This window comes from Epinephelus fuscoguttatus, linkage group LG3, assembly GCF_011397635.1.
Source record: "Epinephelus fuscoguttatus linkage group LG3, E.fuscoguttatus.final_Chr_v1".
NCBI lineage: Eukaryota > Metazoa > Chordata > Actinopteri > Perciformes > Serranidae > Epinephelus > Epinephelus fuscoguttatus.
Genome location: NC_064754.1, coordinates 3,650,478 through 3,657,588, shown reverse-complemented (window position 1 = coordinate 3,657,588; position 7,111 = coordinate 3,650,478). Strand labels below are relative to the sequence as shown.

General features: G+C 38.9%; 1 long non-coding RNA gene across 1 annotated transcript; it reads left to right on the top strand.

The window, feature by feature from the left end:
• The first annotated feature begins 308 nt into the window (after positions 1-308).
• LOC125886395 (uncharacterized) lies at positions 309-3,080 on the top strand. The gene is made up of 3 exons (XR_007449028.1): positions 309-443; positions 2,789-2,831; positions 2,945-3,080. It is a non-coding gene; the product is annotated as an uncharacterized LOC125886395 (long non-coding RNA).
• Positions 3,081-7,111: the final 4,031 nt, after the last annotated feature.

The window sequence follows — 7,111 nt, the reverse complement described above, 5'->3', positions numbered from 1 at the left end:
ACATAACTTTAGGACTGTCCACTGCTATACACTATTCAAAATATACAGAAACTGTTGTGTAATCTTAAAAACCATCATAACCTGTATGATGTATCATACCAACACAGATATTCTTACTGAATATTAAGATGTGCTTCAGTGGCTCTTTCTGTCTCCTCTCAAGCATGCTGACGTCTGCATGTGAGTTCATATCCGACACCTCTTTGAAAGCCTCTTTGTCTTCTCTCATTCCTAATTTTAATCTTTGAATTCTGTTGAAAGATTTTGAATGTCCAGATAAGGTAGTGGTGCCACACTTGGGGTGTGGCCATGGTCAGTCTCCTTCATAAGGATGTCAGTTCAGACTGGATTCACTGCAACTTGCAAACTCAAAACACTCAGAGGAAAACTGAAGGCAGCGGTGGCTTGAGAGCATCCACCAGATACCACTCTCCAACCAACAGGTAAAAGAAACAAGCGAGAAAAGACTGAAGCTGTGTGAGCTTATCCTTTAATGTATATTAGATGTGCTTTAGTTGTTTACAGTCGGGTATTGAGTCGAGTGGTTATTGTAGGAAAACAAATGACATGTGATGTCAGTGATGTTTTGCTGAAACATTCATTGAAACATTTTTCTTATTAAGATGATTAACCCTCTATGGTTCGCATTATGATGTCAGCTGGTACAGACATGTTTATTTTGTCATAAAATAGACTCAGTAAACATAACTCTAAAAATATTTCTGGGGGCAAACTTTTGGGTATGTTACCTACGAGCAACACTGAACCACAGTGGTAAGATAAAAAAAGAGGGTTTCTGTTAAAGTTTAAATAAAATGTAATGCAATACTGCATTCATGCCACTGAAAACTGAAAAACATTAAAAGTCTTTAAGTTTGTTTTGTCTGAACGTTGCCCTCAGACAACACTGTACCACTGTGGAACAGCCCAGAGGAATATTCAAGGAGTGTAAGCATAGTTCAGCTAACTTTACATTAACAGTTTATCAAACCAAACTATCATAACCCTTTTCAAAATAAGACAATGACTTTTATTTCAGTGTTTGATCATTTATTTTGCATTTGCCAACGCCTGTTTTCAGTGAATCATCCCTGCTAACATCAACTGGGAGTGCTAATTTGACCCTCTTCTTCTCTGAAGAGTCATATATTAATATTACATTCATTCTGTAAACAGAAGAAAAGGTCTGATCTGCAGAGAGGACTCAAAGTGTCCCGTTAAAGTCGACACAGTGTCACAGTCTGAACTTTATTGAAACTAACGTTATTAAATTTAGCTAATCTGTAGCGATAACAAGAAAATTATAATGACTCTTATGAAATTGAAAAGTATAAAGCCCTTAATACACAAGACCAAAAACTGATATTGTATTTTATAAATGCACTGTGTTGCTTCAAGGCAACATTTGCTTTTAAGTATTTTTCTATTACTTTTTAGTTAATATAATAATTACCTAATTATCAAATAAACTAAATTAAAAAAAAAAATGAAACTCTACTCATCTGTTGTTGTAAATCCATTTTCAGACCATTTTTGTGGAATGAGATAAAGAAGGGGACTCAACATGGATTTTACAATATAAACAGTGCTATTGGTTTCTAGGGGTGTAACGATACATCGATCCACATTGATACATCGATTCATTGATTAACGGTCTGATTATATCGATGCAAAATGAAAACATCGATCCATATCGTCATCTTAAAGATACACATTTATTTTGAAATTCACATAGCACGTCTGTGTCACCATTTCTGGGCAAGCGCACCTCCACTCAAACAACAAACAGAGCTCAGAAATAAAATGGTCAAATCATATTCTAGTTGTTTTTGTGAGTTGATGTAAATGATTGTGTTAGATGGGCATATGATATCGCGTCATATTGATCGCAGGCTCCTAAATCGAATCGAATCAAAATCGTATCGTGACAGACTTTGTGATATCGGCAAACATTGTGTCGTCATCCAAACAAATCGATATAATATCGTATCGTGATGAAGCTGGTGATTTACACCCCACTGGTTTCCTTAGGGCTCTTTTTAAAAGTACTAAAATGGGTATTTTACCTGGAGCTAACACCGTACCATAGAGGGGTAACAAGGTAATTCAGCCAGCATTATGTTGTTAAGTTGTTCTCTCAACAAATTTGCTGTTACAAATTAGTAGTTTATAAAATGTCTGTTTAGGGATGCAGCGGTTCAGACTTTCAAGAAGAGCTGTGCAATGCAGTTAAAATCATTATGACAATACCAATATGGTATTTTACAATAATGATATGTATCACATTATGGTGAATATATTATGTTCATGACAGAAGTCACCGTCTGTGTTCCACTGTTGTGCACTGAAAGACCCCAAACTCTTCATATGTGTAAAACAACTTCAGCAGCTTATTTAGTTGTTGTTTGAATAATTCATCTGTATGGCAGAATTTGGAGAATGAGAACATGATATATTCATGTAATCATAATATTATTCTGCTGTCATATATACACTGACTTCTTGCCCTACTTGTAAGTGTTCATGTTCATGATCAGACAACTCAACACAGCGATGTGCACATTCAAATTAGTTGGACATTACATTGCTCTGCTCCTGCTCCTCATCCAGTTACTTACTTTTTGCTGGTACATGCAACACATGACGGCTTATTTCAGACATCCTTTGTTGAACACTTTTTTGACCTATGACAAAAACTAGTCGATTGTATTGACAAATAAAAGAGATAATTATGATGTGAATAAAGTGTATATTTACTTTAGCTGTTTTTGTGTCTTTTCTGTTGTAGTTGTTTTTTAGATTCATCGACCCTGTGAGCGACAAGAGAGAAGGTGAGAACTCTGCGTATTTTGTATCCGAAAACTGTTAAACAAGCAGAAGATACGCTTGCAGAAATATAAAGTCTTTAACTTCTCCTCTAACTTGCTGTCCCCTCCTCATCCAGAGCCAGAACAATGATGCACACAGACACACAGAGCTTGATATGCGAACAGTGAACTGTTATGAATGACCTTGTTACGGCCTTGAGCCGTGGGCACTGTTTCTCCACTCTGGTGTGTGTTCTATCCCGCTGTGTTGCAGCAGAGTGTCTCCAGCGGGCATGTCCTACCAGCACCTAGATGGATTCCCCGGCGACTGATTGGTGCGGCAGGTTGGTGCGGGGCTCCGCCAATCAGAGGGCGACGGCGCGGGGAAAGGATTTAAAAGGCTGGTGTGCCCTGCAGCCGCTGGCAGACACCTTAGAAGCTCTATTTGTGTGGTTCAGTTTTCTGTATAGTGTGAGCGTTAGCTCTTGATTTGTGTGCTGTGAGCGTTAGCTCTTGTTTTGTGTATTACCCAGATTTGGGCCAGGGGTAAGTTCACCACTGATTTCGATCACCTGCACTCACAGTTAGGTTTTTGTCACCTTGTTCTTTATGTTTAAGTGTGAGACAATTAGCGATGACATGACCAGGTTTGTGACAATAGAAACATTCTCTTTCTTCCTTTTTGGAAGGTTTAGGCCTACTAGACTGAACAGGGACAGAACTTTTCCTCTCGGTAGAGCGATGCGTTCAAATGCTGCAAAATATGAATCGACCTCTGTTTCTTTGAACAACGGAACAAGTGCAATGTGTTTACTAATATCAAACGTAGTTGGAGAGGGTACGGGTGGTAAGGAGGTGGAAGGAACTGCATCTACAAAGCGCCCACGTGTCTCCTTCTGAGACGCCAGCTCCAGCTCGCGGAGGCGCACAGCCTTCTCCGCCTCTATTTCAAGCCGCTTTATTTCAAGCGTGAGCTGAGCCTCTCGGTTCTGAGCTTTTTCTGCCGCCTCAATCTTGAGACGGGCGAGGCGGACCTTCAGCCTGGCCTCGTGCATCGAGTCCACGCTCGACGAGGAGAGGAGAGGATCGTACTTAGGCAGAGTGAATGGAGTTTTTGGTGACTGCTCTGCCAGTACATCTTGTGTGCTGTGAGCGTTAGCTCTTGTTTTGTGTATTACCCAGATTTGGTTCACCACTGATTTCGATCATCTGCACTCACGGTTAGGTTTTTGTCACCTTGTTTAGTAACACTAGGTTTAGGGGTGCTGGTCATTTGTGTTTTTGTTTTCACCATTTCACTAGAGCAGTTAGTTAGGTTTTGTTTTAAGATTGCCTGATTTGTTGTTATTTCCGATTTATGTTAAACATTAGACAGATAGCTCCATTTTATTTTAAGGAGTCCTCTTTTGGTTATATTTATTTGTTGATTTGACAGCACCTGGCGGCCCTTTTCTGTTGACTTCATTATTAATTCCCATTTGTCTTTATAAATAAATACACTTTAATTTGCAATCCTTCCACCGGATTGTGTGTGCGTTACTTCCCTTTTCCCGTAACGAGCTGGGTTTGTAACAGACCTAAAAAAAAAAAAAAACAACGCTAAATGCAGGTAATGGTTGATCCTCATCAGCTGTTTATCTAGAAATTAGTTGAATGTTTGGCTTTTTTGGCTTCAGATAATCATTATTTAATGGAATGTAGAGTTATTCTAATAGTGTCTGTGATGAAAAAAAAAGAGGTAGATCAGGTAGTCAATCAATCAATATTATTTATAAAGCCCAATATCACAAATCACAGTTTGCCTCAGAGGGCTTTACAGCATGACATCCCTCTGTCCTTTGGACCCTCACAGCTGATCAGGAAAAACTCCCCAAAAACTCTTTAACAGGGGAAAAAAATAAGTAATGAGCCTACAAACACACAAAGGTTTGTTGTAAAAGTTTAAAATCAATTCACTGTTTCACAGGTAGCCAGTGTAGCATTGCCAGGGTGGGAATTAGTTAAGAGTCTGGCAGCTGAGTTTTAAACGAGCTGGCAACGAGAAATGGCCTTTTGGCCGAGCCCTGAAAACAGGATTACAGTAATCCAGACGTGACGAGATGAAAGCATGGAAGACTTTTTCAAGGTCCGCTTGAGATAAAAAATGTTTTACTTTTGCAATGTTTCTAATTTGATGAAAGCACGATGACACGACTTTGGTTTATTTGTATGTTGAAACAACAAATAACAGTTTGGCTGATAGCCACACTACCAATGTTTGTTTTTTTAACTGTTGTTGTATTTTTGTTGTTGTTCTCCATACCGTCTTTTGTGCCAGAAAAACAAAGAAACCCTCACTATAAAAAATAACTAAAGTGTTTGAAAGTCATTCAGTCCTTCTTTACACCTTTGTATGAGCACAGACTCAGTCGTACGCATTTATGAAACAACCTTTAAAATAATCTGATTTCACATGAAAAAAAAACATTAAAAAAATACTGCAAAAGCCTTTTAACTATATACAACACATCCCTCTCCAATATCTATTTTATAAAAAACATGCATTTATTCACAGTCCTCACCAAAAAACTACATTTTACAAAATTAAATCTGATTAAGCTTCTCCCAAAACTCATTTTACCAGAGACAGGTTATATATATATATATATATATATATATATATCAATCATAATGTTCGGTTCGGTTCTGCACTGCACACACACATTGTTGGAGCGCAGAGCGTAAACTTAACCATTCATTGTGCTGAGTCTTAAAGTTGGCTTTCACTCGCCTGCGTGCAGCAGCTGCTCCTCTTATCCATCAATCTGAAAAGCTCTGACCAGGGCAGCAGATCAATCATTCACCCGCAGAGCTGCTGCTGAGTTCTGCCTGCGCTGTGTTTAGGGACCTGCTAAAACTACTGAATTTAGAGAGGGGACTCGGAATGATTAAAAAAAACAAAGTTTGCATCTATAATCATACACTGATACATGATAGCACTTTGTGTGTGTGTGTGTGTGTGTTTTCTTTCGCAGGTTCCACATGGAAAAAGGGCAGCACTGTTTGGCTGTAAACTTCCCAGTGAAAAAGATCATGAATAGGGGAGATGCTGTGTACTATGTGGTTGCAGCAATGCCTCAAAAAAACCAAAAAAAAAACCACATCAGGTAAAATCTCATACACTGATCATGCAGAGGCACGTGTTCTGGACAATATACAACCTTTAGTTATCAACAGTAAGGATCATATTCTGGTCCTCTATTCTTACCTTTCTCCATGTGATCAAAAGTGTACCAGCACAGATGCTATACACAAACACACCAATATCTTGGACAAGATTAATGACGAAATCGAGAAAGCCAAATGGACAGGCTATGCCTTTGTGTTTACTAAAGTATTCGATTGACCCAAAGGAGCTAGATATAATATTGACAAAGGGGATATTGAAAAGACCTTTAATAGGCTCGCAGGGACTCAAATTGGTCAGAACATATTCCGTTGTTACTTCTCACATAAAGGTCCCAGTTGCATCAAGTGCTTCAAAAAAAGAAATATTTCAAACAAGTGTGTTCAAAACGCGGCCTAGATGTGTCAAAGCCACAACAGGGACTGTGGTAGAGTTTCCATGGAGGAGAGGAGATCTGGGGACCACAGTGATTCAGGTTTAACTAATGGGAACCAGAGCACAAACACAACTGGATTCCACTTAAATGGTTTATGAAATAGTTGGTTTACGCTGAACAATGTGCTTTCTCCTTTAAATCATGCGCTTATTACACACTGAGGATCCAAAACATTAACCAGCAGAGCTGACATATGCCCATTCACATGTTATTGAGATTTATTGTTAGTGTTGAGATGAATTGTTTCTTTCTTTACTGACAGACTTAGTATTGGCTAGGGATGGGAAGTGATAAGATTTTATTGATACCAGTAACTTTATCAATTTCACTTATTGGTCCGATTTTTTTTTATTTCCTTATTAAGGCCTAGTCCACACGGACCCGTGTACTTCTGAAGCTGTGTATTATTCTACGCGATTTGGCTGTTTGGCCACACGCAACCGCACTTTTGGGCCGCCGAAACCCCGTTTCTTTGAAACCAGAGTCCAAGGTGAAGTTTTTGGAAGACTCCGGTGCCAGCAGTTGCGTGTAGATAGTAGGGGTGTAAATCACCAGCTTCACCACGATACGATATTATATCGATTTGTTTGGATGACGATACGATGTTTGCCGATATCACAAAGTCTGTCACGATACAATTTTGATTCGATTCGATTTAGGAGCCTGTGATCGATATGACGCGATATCATATGCCCATCTAAC